Genomic DNA, 11,947 nt, shown 5'->3' on the forward strand with positions numbered 1-11,947 from the left:
ATCCCTCAGAGTCCGAGTGCACCCGCACAATTGAGTGACATTGACAACAACAGCACTAAACTCCGCCACTGTGTCAGGCCTGCACTCTCAAAGAACACTTGTAAAGCAGCAGCGCACCCGGGACTTTCATTGCTAATGCTGGCGCTGCTAGTGCTGGAGTGCAGTGGGTGTGAATGACGTGCTACTGGCAGCAGAAGCAGACTGATGTACATGCAGTGTGATGTGGTGGATGATCTGGGAATCACAGATCCACCACGTCACACTGCATGCACATCAGTCTGCTTCTGTGAACTACTGTTCCCTCAATGCTAGTCATGAAAAGGGCATTTACCTGTGGCTAGGATTTCCAGTGTGGTTATTTTTCATAGACTTGCATGCAGCCCTCTCTATTATTTAAGTTTCACACTCCTTCCTTGAGCATTATTTTGTGACCGGCCACGGGCCAGTTCGAGAATGTCTGTTTGGCATTGTGTTGAGAGTTGCATTCGCTTTTGGTGTGGGACCTTTGTGTACCTGCATTTTCAGTTGGTAATATTGCTTGGTGTGCCAAGCCCTAGCGGTGTGTTTTTGTGTGTGTGCGTATGTATTCGCGCACTTGTGCACACATTCTTCCTGCTGCTGATGCAGGGGTAGTCTTTGCCTTTCTCCCTCCAAGGTTGATAACAGTCATGGGTACCAGTGATTTGTGTGATGATCCAAGAAGTGATTTGTGTTTTGTGCGATGCAACTACTTACAGTAATTTATTACGCTGCACTGAATTTTTTCCTTTGGTCTTAATAAGATTCAATATTTTTATTGTGCATTGTGAGTTGAAAATGAATGTCCATGTTGTAATGAATCTGTAAAGCGTTATGTGCAAATTTGTTTACAGGTCAGACTGTCTGTGCTGTGCCCATATAAACTCACTGTTTAAAAAAGGTTTGCTTAATGCCTTTTCCCAGATGAAGCGCAATGTGGAGAATTTGATTTGGCTGTAGGTTCATGCACTTTTATAAACGTCCCGAACTCTGTCAGTTATTATCTGAAGGTAATGGAAATTAAATGTCTTCCCAGAGTTTATACTGCTGCAAGTTGCATTAGAACAGGTTTACTATGTTGTGTAGTTTATTTGTATGTTTCCTCACCTTCATTGCTTGATTTTGCTTGCAAGACAGTGTGACCATCACCTAAGGTGCGGCTTGTGCAGATTGTGTGACCACTTGACTAATTACCACCCAGTTTCCCCCCAAAAAGTAGTTTAGGCCCAGAGTTAGGCTTTGGGAGGGGGAAGCGTCAGGCAGACCTTTTACTGACCAGGTATAAGCCTCCCCCATATTAGAACCACCTGCAATACTCAAGAGCAGACTAGTCTCAATAGTGAGTTATTTTAGAAGCTGCACTGGTGTTGCACATCGTTCAGTACCATTAGAGCGCATTTCCAAATTGGGGTGCTTTTGTGCGAACCTGAGAGTGCCACACTGAGTTACAGATCTGATGCATACAAATTTATATTGGAACCATCATATGTTATTAATTATTGAAAGCAAATGTTATAAGCCAGTATTGTAGTTTTGTACAAACTTCATGGTAAATTTTTAAATTAGTTACAGTGAGTTTGTTGTTTTTGGTTCTAGCTCAAAGCGGACAGAAGCAGTCAGTGAGTCAGTGCTGGCTAACTAGTGAGGACAAGGCAGACAACAGGCAGAGAGTGCAGCTGCAATGGCAGACATCAGGTTGTGGTTGGCCGGAAAAACTGGAGCTAAAACTCCAATGAATAATGCAGGAGAGAGTTCAGCAGTTGGAAAAAGGAGATTAGATGAAATCCACCAAAAGCAAAGGGAGTATGATAAAAAAAAAAGACAGAGAGTTGTACAACAGAAATGGCTTGAAGATTTCAAGTGGGCAGTGATTGAAGAACAGGAAAGTAATGGAGCTGCTGCTGACCTAGTTGAGCCCAGTTTAAAAAAATCTCAAGTTTTGTATTGTGGAGTTTGTAGGAAATTTCCTCATCTTGCAGATACTAAGTCTTCCCTATATGTTGGTGTGACAGAAAAATTCAAAAGGGAGACGTTGGAATGGCACCACAAGAGCAAATTGCATGAAAAATGCATATTACATGAAGCTGCAATTCAAAAGCCACAGGAGACCTGCATAGCCAAATCGATCACAAAAATGCATGAAAAAAATATCCGGCACTTAAACATTTTATTTAATACAGCCTATTATATCGCAAAACAAGGTGAGGCTTTTATTAAGTTTCCAAAACTCTGCTCACTGCAGAAAAAGAACAATCCTGAGTGGAATTTCGAAAATTATATGACTGATCATGCATGCCGTAACTTTGTAATAGCAATTTCCGAGACCCTAAAAATGTCAATTCGATCCCAAATAGAAAATGCTAGGTTCATTAGTGTTCTGTCAGATGGGTCAACTGACAAAGGAATTCAGGAACAGGAACTTATTTATGTACGATTTGTTTGTGAAGGCACCCTTGTTACCCATCTGTGTGACATTGTCAGCATGAAAAACTCCACTGCGTCCGGAGTGAAAAATGCTATTATGGTTGGCCTGGAAAGCATGGGCATATCTCTGGATATTCTGAGCCAGAAATGCATTGGTCTGAATACAGATGGAGCTGCTGTGAACCTCGGTACTAAATCTGGTGCTGTGAAGCAGCTACTGGACGAAGTCTCCAAGCATCAAGGATGGGACAATTGCAATCACATTGCAGTTGTGCACTGTGTAGCTCACAACCTAGAGCTTGCTGTGTGTGATGTTAAAAAAAAGAGTTCATACATATCCAAATTTGAAGAGGTGCTCAAAGGATGTTTCAAACTATATTATTATTCACCTAAGCGGAGAAGGGAACTTAAAAAGATAGCTGATAATCTGGAAGAGCAGTTACAACATTTTGGTGGCTTGCAGCAAATCAGATGGGTAGCAAGTCAGCACAGGGCAGTAACAGCGCTTAAGACAAACTGGGAAGCTACAGTACTTCATCTTGAGCACCTTGCTACTGGTACTGATGAATATTCAAACAAAGCCAAAGGATTGCTTCATGACATGAAGTCGGAGAAGTTTCTTTATTTCTTGCACTTCATGATAGACTTCACAGAGCTGCTTCAGCAAGTGTCTAAGGCATTTCAACAAGAAGATACTCTTATTTCTGAAGTTGCAAGAAGAATCGAGGTGCTTCAACAGAAGCTAATACTGCTGAAAACAAAGCCAGGAAAAGCACTAACACAATTTCAATTGCTTTTTAAAGATGGAAATTTCGCAGGGGTCCCGTTACTAACACAGGCAAAGCCTGCTAGAAAAGGCAGCTCTAATGAAACTAGTGTCAAGGAAGACACTATTGGGTTAATAGAGAATGCTCTTTCATTTATGAGTGACCGCTTTCTGAAGCACATCTCAGGCAAGCCGCATTCTTTGTTTAACATTTTTGATTTTACTTTGTGGTCAGACTCTGTTGAAAAGATTAGAGTTTTTGGGGATCAAGAATTTGAGGACCTTGTACAGTACTACAAAAAGGTACTTACTGATGAAGAAATTGAGTCTGCCCCTGGAGAGTGGCTAGATTTTAAACTGTACGTCTTTCATCGGAGGTTGTTGCAGCCTGTATCCCTCTTCACTCAGCTATTGAAAAAACGCCCAGAAGAAGTTAAACATGTCCTTCCAATTTTAGAAATCATGCTTTCCATCAGTCCAACAACAGCAATATGTGAACGGGGGTTTAGCAGCATGAACCGAATAAAAAATTAGCTCCGTACGTCCCTTAAAAGTGACACCATGTCTGCTTTAATGCAAATCCAAGTAGATGGGCCAGAGTTAGACACTTTTGATCCAAACCCAGCTGTTTTGTATTGGCTTTCAGCAAATCCAGGAACAAGACATATTATGGGCCACAAACATCCTTGTCAAAACAACACTAGTGTTGTTACTGACTCAGAAGATAGCGACTCAGTTTAATGCTACTCTGTTCAAATCAGCACTATTTTCCTTAACAACTTGTGCATTTTTGTGTTTTACCATTCACTGTGGTGTCTGAATACTTCTGACAATTTGCAATGGTGGCAGCTGTTTGTCTCCTTTCGAGACACTGACTCTCATTCACAGACCTGTGTTGAATCCATCATCGTTCTTTAGTTCACTGTTCGCCACCCCAGTTCAGGACTGGCTATGCAAATCAGTCTTGACCAATTTATTAAATAAAACTTCTGACAATTTGCCATGGAGCTGTTTGTCTCCTTTCGAGACACTGACTCCCAGTCACAGACCTGGGTTGAATCCATCATCGTTCTTTAGCTCACTGTTCCCCACCCCAGTTCAGGACTGGCTATGGAAATTAGTCTTGATGACCCATGTGCCTCATTGGAACAGTCCAGCCCGAACTGCCAAGCCATGGACTCCTGACCCGGCCCGTGGCACTTTTTTTCATACAAATTAAACACTGCCACAGCTACAGCAATGTAAATGAAACTTTGAGGACTTGGCAGCATAAACGGATTACAAAATGAGCTACATTCATCTGCTGACGGAGCGCTAATGCTGTATTTTGAAAGAACAAGCACTGACTCTGGCCATAAAGTTATTTCAAAGGGAAGGACAGAAGGCAGCGATCTGAAGAACGCAAACCTTAGCCTCAGTCTGAGCATCAGCTTCCTCACTACAAGTAAGTGCCAGCCTGATATGTATACATGTTAAAGTTAAGGTATTTTTTTTGCCATGTATGTTCGCAGAAACCTTCCCCACAGCACTTTGATACACACATAGGGAGGTAAATGGATGAAATTTGCCGTTTATTTGGGTGGCCAACGTTTTCCTGGGTTGTTGGCGCTGCATATGTTTTGAAAAAAGTCCATTATGCGATCAATTGTGGGTCGAGTGCATTGCTGTTAGGTCGAGTAGAAAAGTCTACTCACTCGACCTGCAGGTCAAGTGAGATTTTTTAGATTTGTCGAGCCCTGATATATATCTTACGTTTACTTACAAATGCCATATAATTGATGTATTATGGCAACCACTATAAGATGGCCGCCTTTACTATATTTTGGTCTCTCTTTTGTGTTGATTGAACACGAGATTGACGTCAATGCCAAACTTTATTTATAATGCAAATGAAACTGATGCGAGTGACAGCAGACGAAGGCGCGATGCCGAAACGCGTTCTGTTGGATTGATGAATAAATCATTTGAACCCTGACAAACGAGTTGTGGAGTGCCGTCAATTCTTTTGCTTTGAAAAGTAATTTTGGAGCGTATATATATATATATATATATATATATATATATATATATATATATATATATATATATATATATATATATATATATATATATATATATATATATATATATATATATATATATATATATATATATATATATATATATATATATATATATATATATATATATATATATATATATATATATATATATATATATATATATATATATATAATGTAATTACCACTCCGGTGCTTCAGCCCACCAAAAGGAGAGAAACGGACTCTTCAATGCCCTCAAACACTGCTGGCATACAGTGACTTTATTTATTTAGTCCATAAAAACGCAATGCATGCGGACAAGATGACGGGTTTCGGCCAACGTGTGGCCTTGCTCACACACATATGTGTGTGTGTGTGTGTGTGTGTGTGTGTGTGTGTGCGTGCGTGTGTGTGTGTGTTATTGCTCCGGGATCCCCGCAGGTGGGCGGGACTATTTAGTGCTTATGACTTTGATGAGTATACCCCTGGAAGAGAACTAGGATTACAGGTAAGTAACTTATCCTTCGTGACCTTTCTCCAACTGGGATGGGAAGAGATCTGCTGCCTGGTGATGGTGTGCTGGGCTTCTGTGATGGTGAAGTGTACAATGGTGTGGTCAGTCCAGGTGAGTTCTGTGGTGTGGCTGAATTTGATTCTGTCGCTGGAGGTAAAGATGGGGTCGAGTGTGTGTCTAGCTTTGTTTGTAGGTTTGGTGACCAGTTGGATGAGGCCAATGTTGTTCAGGTTCTCCAGGAGGATGATGGAGTTATCATTATATGGGATCATCTGTGTAGAAGTTGAGGTCGTTGAGTAGGAGGTAGTGTTGCGAGTCGATTGCTAGGGGGGCCATGAGGTTAGGGATGGCATTGCAGAATGTTGCTTTGGGTCCCAGTGGTCTGTAGTCGAGGGTGCCTCGTATTGTGGTCTTTTCATCAGTTTGTAGTAGGTTCCCTGAGAGGTGTGGTGTCGTCAGTGGTGATGGTGCATCTGATGGTTTCCTTGAAGATGATGGTGATGCCTCTGCCTTATTTGTTGACGAAGTCATGGTGTATTATTTTTGTAGCCTCTGAGAGTGGTGGCGGTGATGTCAGGGTTCGAGGATGGGTTAAGCCATTTTTGGTGATGAAGGCGACATCCGTGGAGGGGGTGGTGATAGTGTTCCATATTTTCATGGCATGTTTGAGAGTGAGCGAGATACAGTGGAGCAATCGCAGGGTAGTCTTGTGGGTCGGAATGGTGCAGGATCTTTCGTAGGTTGTGTTGCAGGAGAAGTGGCAGTGTCGGCAAGCGTGTGGTCCTTTGGTGGATCTTGGGGAGGAGAAAATACAGTTGTTTTGACAATTGGGTACCTGGAGTTTCTTAGACATATATCTTCAGGTGGCGGCAGGGGTCCTGCCGCTGGATGGTGCACAACCTGCAGTGCATTGGTGGCACGCCCGATGTGTGGTTGTGCTTCAAAGTCCATTTGTTGTCCTGGTGGTGGTTCTGGTGAAGGCAGGAACGGGGAGCAGCGCCGGGGCAGGGACGGGGAGCAGCGCTGGGATGGGGACTGGGAGCAGCGCCGGGGCAGGGAATGGGAGCAGCCCCTGGGCATGGACTGGGAGCAACGCCGGGGCAGGGACTGAGAGCAGCGCCGGGGCACCGACTGAGAGCAGCGCCGGGACAAGGACTGGGAGCAGCGTTAGGGCAGGGACTGGGAGCAGCACCGGGGCAGAGACTAGGAGCAGGGATGGGGAGCAGCGCATGGACAGGGATTGGGAGCAGCGCAGTGACAGGAGGCAGCGCAGGGACAGGAGGCAGTACACGGAGAGCAGGCAGTGCAGGGACAGTGGGAGGAGGGAGAGGGTCTTGAGGCAATGGTAGGAGAATAGGCACCTCCTACAATAGAGTTTTCTGCAGTGGCAGCTGATGATATTTGAAAGTGGTGGGGCGAAAATGTTCGAGATGACAGTCATGTGGCGAGCAAGCATAGTGAACGAGCCTGACCATGATATGGGGGGCCGGGGGGTCTCCCCCGAGAACTTTTTGAAAAAATAGTGCACAAACTGCATTTTCAAGCAAATTTGAGAAACCGAGAAGGTTGATAAAGCAACTGTGAAAGTGTAGTTATGACATCAATAAAGAGATTTCATATGATAATGACATAGGTAGCTGCTTCTTCAGTATAACCACAGAACTTCATAACAGACTTTGATATAATGCAGATGTGACATCAGACATGACCTCACTGATAATATATACCACATACCAACCCCACATGTGACATCAGACAGGACCTCACTGACAATATCATATACCACACACCAACCCCACTTGTACATCAGACATGACCTCACTGATAATATCATATCATATACCACATCAAAATCATTCATGGAACAACAAACGGCTGGCTATTTATAAATGTTTTTTCTGACATTGAAAATACTACATTTTTTCTATATGTTTCATCCATGATGGCATGTGTATATTAACAGTGCAGGCAGCCTAACCAATAATATGTCTTATGATATATATTACTAGTGAGTGCAGCTGTAACAACACTTGTTCTCTATTTCGTTTTCACAAGGGGTCCTGGTTGGTGAAGGTAGTACTCAATCCATACATTGGAAATTAAAGCAGTAATGACATCTTTGATGTCAGTGTTGATGTGATCTGCAATCTGTCCACTGCTGTCATAGATTATTTCAGATGTTTTGTGGACATGAACAGAGCATGGGTCGTGACTGGTGGCTATGCAGCTAACCAAAGCCAGCAAACATTAGTGGTTTATAAGATTTAACAGCATATCAATGTCCATTCCAATTACAACAAGATACCCTATGCACACAACAAACAAGTAGAAAAGGTGTGTCACAACTGGAATACGGCGACCCGCAGGAAAGAAGCCCGCACTGCCTGCTACTACAAATCACTCGCAAATAAGGAGTTATTCGCTCCCCTTTTGTATTCTACACGTATCCTGCGGGCTTGCCGCTTTTGGAAGGCGCACACTGCCTCAGCACAACAATGAGCCACAACTGGCTCATCTCAGATGTAATCCTTCGAGTGACTGAAACTCTCTAGGACATCTAGGATCTTACATCAAAGATTTATTTTTTATCCGCCAACACCCTACTGGAACTCCACCTCTAGAGTCTCGAGCCCTGCCGGGTCGGGATTATCACCGGCGGAGCGACTACCCATTTGTGTCTTATTTCCCATACAGCCCTGAGGAGTCACGAAAATACTATTCCTGTGCTACGAAACAAGTGTCGGCTGGCTTGCTTGAGGAATTAAAAGAGACTGAACTGTTGACACACCAAACAAGAAATCCTTGTATATTTTCTGCTAGCTTTGTCTTGTAATTGACATGTATCTACATTGACACACCTTTTCTACTTGTTTGTTGTGTGGATAGGGTATCTTGTTCAAATTTTACAGTGCGTTGGTTGTTTCCATCACACAATTGGGGGATTAGAGGGCTTATCCCCTCACCCAGTTGCACCACACTAAATTTTTCCATGCTACTAACGATTTGTGTCCACTATTAGCAGAGTGCCCGCTATTACCCTGAATAGAAAAACCCGTTCGCTAGCACATTGTCCATTTCAATTAGTATTTATAAAATTATGTATATATTTTTATAATATGGGTTAGTTAGATATCTCAGTAGATAAGTGCACCTTAAGTGCACCTTAAGGGGAAAACAAGATATATTTTTTTCGCAAAAAAGGAGTTTGTGGAGAGCATGTAATGTAGATTTTTTCATTAATTTGGTTGAGCTCTCCTGTGTATAGCAGAAATTATTATTAGTTCCCCGTCTAGGTGTATTCTAGGTGTATTCTATCATGGTAACGGAAAGAGATGTATCTGAAGAGGGACATGGCGGGACTCACTCACTGCTTGATCACTCACCATCACTGAGGACCTGGTCCTTAAGCCTCTTTTTGGTGGGGTCACAGAGGGGCGGGGGTGGGGGGGAAGCAGAAGAGGGAGGGTTAGGTGGGGGGAGGTGTTGGTGTGTGGGGCAAGGAAAAACAGTAAAAGAATATTGTGTGCAAATCAAAATCGAGATTGTGTCAATTTGTGTTATCTTTCTATTGTAGTAATGGGTGCGATTATTTCCAGATTTGAAGATGGGTAGATTTATAATATGTTCATGGAATATTTGTGGTCTTAGTGACAAAAGGAAAAGGGGTATAATGGCTCATATATTGAGAACTCTGAAAATTGATATTTTGTGTATTCAAGAAACCCACATCCCCTGGAAAAATAGAAATTGGTTTAAAGATTTGGGGTTCGAACTAGTAGGCTGCACTCGGCAGGGGACTACTACAAGAAGAGTTGCTATTTTAAAAAGGTATGGTGTAGGGTCAAGTAAACAGGTTAAAGAGGATTCGCTAGGGCGATGGGTAATTATTGAAATACGGTTAGAGGCTACACTCCAGACTTTATGCTCCATTTATGCCCCCAATTCCGATGATCCGGATATGTTGAATCAATTGAGTATTGAACTAGCACTGTGGCCGTCACCTTTACTGTTATGTGGGGATTTTAACCTACATCTGGACGGGAAAGACGACATTTCAAGCAATTACATGTATGGGGGTAGGAAGAAAAATGTGTTTAAGGCCACCATAGGGATCATCGATGAATTCGGGTTGATAGATGTAGGATTTTTAATGGGAGGAGGTGCTCCTGGGAGTACTTTCTATTCTGCCCCGCACCAGAAACACTTTCATCTGAGTTATTTTTTTGTTACCGCTGGATTTATCAACACTGCCAAAAAACTCAGATTTGAAATCATCCCTAAAATAATCTCTGACCACAACCCCATTATACTTGATTTAGATATTAATCTTAAACAACCCCCAACGCCCTGGCCTTTTGAACAGAAGTTACTTTTTGACCCTCTTTATATTCAGTATATGGGGAAGTGGATACCCGAGTTTTTTTTTATTTAATCAAGGCTCAGCGTCAATTGAGATTGTGTGGGATGCTTTTAAATCAGGGGTTCGGGGAGAAACGTTAAGCTATTCAATAAACAAACAGCGCAAAATTAGGAAGGTAGCTGAGATGGAAATGGCCAAATTCAAAGATATTGAAATTCAGCTGATGGTGGCTTGCAATAGAGGGGCTGGTATTGAGTTAATTTAAAAAAATGTAGTCATACTGAAAGCCAGGATCTACCAGACTTTTCCTCGAAACTGGCTCAACAAATTGCCACTTTTAGATCAGAGATGTATGAGGTGGGGAAAACTCGGGTAAGCTTTTAGCAAGAAGATTAAGGCAGAAGGTGGTATCCGCAAATATCGATAAAATCATGGATAACTCAGGGCAGCTACAGGACAATCCATCGGATATATTGGGGGTTTTACGTGAATTTTATTCCGAGTTATATATGGAAGAGAATACCAGAGATATTAAGGAAGGGTACCAGATTTTATGGATTCCTTACCTAACATTACTCTATCAGCAGAAGAGTCTGAACAATTGGACACCCCTATTACTTGGGAAAAAATAGAATCAGCCTTAATCTCATTAGCTTCTGGTAAGGCTGTGGGCCCTGATGCTATACCTCTTGAGTTTTTCCGGACGTTTAGAAATCTTCTTAAAGAAGAAATGACTATACTTTTTATGGAGGCCCAAAGAGGTAATGCTCCACCTTCTTGGCAAAGTTCAGTAATTACTGTCTTCCTTAAAAAATATAAATCCCCTTTACTCCCTTCATCATTCCGCCCCATCTCTCATTGATCAATGCGGATAGCAGAGTCTACTCCAAGATCCTAGTCTCACGCATTTCTAGAATTATTACACCTCTTGTTTCAAAATTCCAACATGGGTTTTTTCCTGCACGTGACACAGCTGATCATATCCGTTGTGTGATTACATTCTTGGATTGGGCTCAGCCAACAGGCTCTTCTATCAGTCTCACCCTGTTGGATGCTGAGAAAGCATTTGACAGGGTTGCCCGGGCATATATGTGGGATATCTTAACTAAAAAGGGATTTGGTCCTGGCATCTTAACAGCTTTAAAAACTATGCACTGCTCCCTGTCTGCTTCTATTCGCCTTAATGGTCAAATATTTACTCCATTTTAATTAATCGTGGTATGCGACAAGGGTGCCCGTGCTCACCCTTACTTTTCTCTATATATATTGATCCTTTTGTAAACCGTTTAAATTCTGCTGAGAATATAAAACCAATTCATTTAGCTCATATAGACTATCGAGCACTAGCTTATGCAGACGATATTGTAGTAGTCACAACCGATGTCGAAACTGCTCTCCCAGCTATTAATGATTTAGCAGCACAGTTCGGGTCCTTTTCAGGATATAAATTGAATTTATCCAAAACGCAGATTTTGCATGTTGGGGGTTCCCCGCCCATTAATATATCAACAGTACCGGAAGTTACATATTTGGGAATTAAGATCGCCCTCCCAGTTGCTAATATTCCAGAGCTAAATATAAATCCTGTAGTGGCAAAAGTCAATGTGACACTAGAAAGATTAGACCATCTTCATTTGGCAGAGCTAACGTATTGAAGATGCTGATCTTACCTAAATTTTTATATATGTTTCGTACAATACCAGTCGAATTCCCTTTTGCTTGTTTTAAAAAATTAGAGAGGGTTACTTCCAGATTTTTGTGGGGCTACAAACGGCAACGTAAAGCCTATAAAAAGATGATTCTTCCTAAAGAGTATGGTGGGT

General features: G+C 42.2%; 1 pseudogene; it reads left to right on the forward strand.

Annotated features, from left to right (window-relative positions):
* The first annotated feature begins 1,699 nt into the window (after positions 1-1,699).
* Positions 1,700-2,790, forward strand: LOC147710839 (zinc finger protein 862-like; annotated as a pseudogene).
* The last annotated feature ends 9,157 nt before the right edge of the window (positions 2,791-11,947 follow it).

The sequence above is a fragment of the Lissotriton vulgaris genome, chromosome 5, assembly GCF_964263255.1.
Source record: "Lissotriton vulgaris chromosome 5, aLisVul1.2, whole genome shotgun sequence".
NCBI lineage: Eukaryota > Metazoa > Chordata > Amphibia > Caudata > Salamandridae > Lissotriton > Lissotriton vulgaris.